General features: G+C 34.3%; 1 long non-coding RNA gene across 1 annotated transcript; it reads right to left on the bottom strand.

Annotated features, from left to right (window-relative positions):
* Nucleotides 1-2,224: 2,224 nt before the first annotated feature.
* Nucleotides 2,225-3,800, bottom strand: LOC108665351. The gene is made up of 3 exons (XR_001930435.2): nucleotides 3,486-3,800; nucleotides 2,541-2,680; nucleotides 2,225-2,330 (listed from the first exon to the last, which is right to left on the bottom strand). It is a non-coding gene; the product is annotated as an uncharacterized LOC108665351 (long non-coding RNA).
* Between the last annotated feature and the right edge of the window lie 213 nt (nucleotides 3,801-4,013).

Here is a 4,013-nt window from a genome sequence, read left to right as displayed (position 1 = left end):
GGTCCTGCAGGGTCACCAACCAAGGGGAACGGACAGTTGAGTAGGCCATGAGAACCAATTCCTGGTCCTGCAGGGTCACCAACCAAGGGGAACGGACAGTTGAGTAGGCCATGAGAACCAATTGCTGGTCCTGCAGGGTCACCAACCAAAGGGAATGGACAGTTCAGTAGGCCATGAGAACCAATTTCTGGTCCTGCAGGGTCACCAACCAAGGGGAACGGACAGTTCAGTAGGCCATGAGAACCAATTCCTGGTCCTGCAGGGGCACCAACCAAGGGGACGGACAGTTCAGTAGGCCATGAGAACCAATTTCCAGCAACTCTTCAATACCAACCTGTGTTTGGGGACTGTGGAGCCACCTTTAGCGCAGTGCATTTCTTGGTGTTACTGGTGGATGGCGCATGATGGCATCAAAGGTGGTACATCAGCATGGCCATGCGCAGTGCCCAATATGAATTCCAATTCCTTCATTACCTGAAGGATTTCAAGGTCTTAAGGCATGTACAATCATTACCAATTATTATCAAAACTCCAATACCAATTTCAAGAACTCGGGTTCATAAATAACCCTTATACATCCTTCTTTTGACACATGATGAAATGAATTATTCAATTTTGTATTTGAAAATTATTGTTGAAAGCCAATTAAATGCTTTATTATCATGTAGAAAAATATTATTCTTAATCTAAATCATGCAAAATATAGGTGATTAATATTGTCAATTTTAAATGTCTATAGGTATAGGAATATATACAGAAATTTGTCAACATTGAGATACACTTGAACAATTTTATGAGTATAATAATCTCTCAAAATGAAGCGAAACCAACAAGATCAAAGTCAATTGACTAGAAGCAGTCTCATTATAAGTTACTTTCCTCTTAATAAAACTAGCTACCAGGCTTACAGTCTAACTTCAATCCTGCCAATTCAAACATTATACACTCATAAGTATATAGCATGTCAATAATCTCTCCTAAATATTTGTAAAAGTTTGTATGTTGTATGTCTTGTGCTGTATATACATAAGGGCTATTAACACAATATACAAGGACTATGAATACCTCAATACATAGTCTATTCACACAATATATACATACTGGGGCTATCAATACACAAATTACAAGAATAACAACAGCACTTGGGTCATGAAATTACCAGGATAGCAAATAGTCCTTGACAAAATAACACTTCTTTCTTGTCCCAAAGTAGCAACTTTTTATCAGTTTGGTGAACTATAATTTTGATAAGCATCCAATCATATAATATCATTTATTAAATGTATAAAGAATAATATATAATATGTTTTTAATCTTTTAAGCCAAGGTTGCACCAGATGTTCTACAGTCACTACAGGCATGCCTGAGTGACATGCTAACATGGCAAGCTTTGATGGCTTTGCCTGAGTCATCCTGAGAAAAGTCATGATATTTTCTAGTTCTTAGCTTTTGTTAGTTATCTGAAGAAGAAAAGATTATTATGATAAATTTACCATTTGAAAAAATCCAGGTATTTATATTTCTAATATATAACAAGAAAGCTGCTTTATAAAGACTGACTTAATCAATTGTGCTTGAAGATTTTGGAGTTACATTATTCCAGTTTGAAATACAAGGGTTTTATTTAGATTATGCTTGATATTTATTCTTATTTTGATATGTTAAATCTTGAATGTTTTATGCATGAAAACATATGAAAAAAACTGCCAATGTTTAAAAATAAAAATTTATTTTGCTATAACAAGCAACGACTGACTTTTGAGCATTTCTAAACTCAACCATTTGAAAAGGTGCATAAGATTTTTTATACAAATATCATGTCAAAAATACCGTAAACAGTGACTTGGACCATTTTTAGTGATTACTTTTTGTGATAGAAATAGTCACATAGTAAATGGATATTGCATTTCCTAGATTGCATTTATAGTTATCTCATAATATGGTACTTCAAAGAGTCATCAACAAAAGTTTCATAATGAAGGAAGTTTTTGAGTTTAGGGTTTTCCTTTCTTAAATGTCACAATGGTCTAACTTCCAAGTCACCCCATCAATGGTCCAAGTCATCCCATCAATGGTCCAAGTCACCCCATCAATGGTCCAAGTCATCCCATCAATGGTCCAAGTCATCCCATCAATGGTCCAAGTCACCCCATCAATGGTCCAAGTCACCCCATCAATGGTCCAAGTCACCCCATCAATGGTCCAAGTCACCCCATCAATTGATACTAAGGAGCTTCTTCAGAGTAGAATGAAAGCCAGCAGCGATGTAGTGGCAGGAGGTTACCTACTTCCTTCAACTCCCACGCGGTCAAGGAGCCCAAGACAGCAACCTGCACACAATAAATTTAATTAATACTTTGTTTGGCTAATAGGCTTGTGCTCAACTACAACCAATTCATCAGTATTGAATTGGGAGCCTAAATGGCTGAGAGACAAATGACTACAAATATTTTCATACTTAGAAAGATTTATAGTAAGGAGAAAAATACTGAGAAGAATAGGCCATGCAAAAGAATTTCCAGTAACTCTTCAATACCAACCAGTGTTTGCAGACTGTGGAACCTCTGCATCGCAGTGCATTTCTTGGTGTTACTGATGGATGACGCATGATAGGCGTCAAAGGTGGTACATCAGCATGGCCATGCACAGTGCCCAATATGAATTCCAATTCCTTCATTACCTGAAGGATTTCAAGGTCTTAAGGCATGTACGATTATTGGTCTGATCTAAAATTCCGGTTCCAAATTCAGGCACTTGGGTTCATAAATAACCATTGTATATTCTTCTTTCAACACATGATGAAATGAATTATTCAATTTTGCATTTGATAATTATTATTAAAGTCTAATTAAATTATTTATAATCATATAGAAAATATTATTCTTAGTCTAAATCACACAAAATAGAGGTAATTAATATTGTTAATTATATAGGTATGTTTATAAGTTATAGGATTATATACAGAAATTTGGCAACATTAAGATATGTGCATCTGAACAATTTATGAGGGTTATAATCCACTAAAAATGAAGCTAAAACTACAAGATCAAAGTCAATTAACTAGAAGCAGTCACATTATAAGTTACTTTCTTCATAACAAAACCAGCTACCAGGCTTACAGTCTAACTCCAATCTTGCCAATTCAAACATTATACATTCATAAGTATCAAAAGTATATAGCACTGTAGTGCAAGTATATAGCAGCCACTGTAGTCACCAAACTGACAAAGAGTTGCTACTTTGGGACAAGAAAGAAGTCTTAATACTACAAGAAGTAGTATTAAGATATGTACACATCTTGTTCAGATGTGTACATATCTTAATACTACAATCTCTCTTAAATATTTTTAAAAATTTGTATGTTGTATGCCTTGTGCTGTATATACACGAGGGCCATAAACATAATATACAAGGACTATGAATACTAAAATACATAGTGTATTGTAACATAATATACAAGGACAACACTCCTGTCATGAAATTACCAGGATAGCAAATAGTCCTTGACAAAACAACACTTCTTTCTTGTCCCAAAGTAGCAACTCTTTGTCAGTTTGGTGAACTATAATTTTGATAAGCATCCAATAATATAATATAATTTATTAAATGTATAAAGAATAATATATAATATGTTTTTAATCTTTTAAGCCAAGGTTGCACCAGATGTTCTACAGTCACTACAGGCATGCCTGAGTGACATGCTAACATGGCAAGCTTTGATGGCTTTGCCTGAGTCATCCTGAGAAAAGTCATGATATTTTCTAGTTCTTAGCTTTTGTTTGTTATCTGAAGAAGAAAAGATTATTATGGAAAATTTGCTATTTGAAAAATCCAGGTATTTACATTTCTAATGTATAACAAGAAATTCACTTTACAAAGACCAACTTAATCAATTGTGGTTGAAGATTTTGGAGTTACATTATTCCAGTTTTAGAAATACAAGGTTTTTATTTAGATTATGCTTGATATTTATTCTTATTTTGATACGTTAAATCTTGAATGTTTTATGCATG

This window comes from Hyalella azteca, unplaced genomic scaffold (assembly GCF_000764305.2).
Source record: "Hyalella azteca isolate HAZT.00-mixed unplaced genomic scaffold, Hazt_2.0.2 contig4627, whole genome shotgun sequence".
Taxonomy (NCBI): Eukaryota; Metazoa; Arthropoda; class Malacostraca; order Amphipoda; family Hyalellidae; genus Hyalella; species Hyalella azteca.
This window is presented reverse-complemented; position numbering and strand designations above follow the sequence as displayed.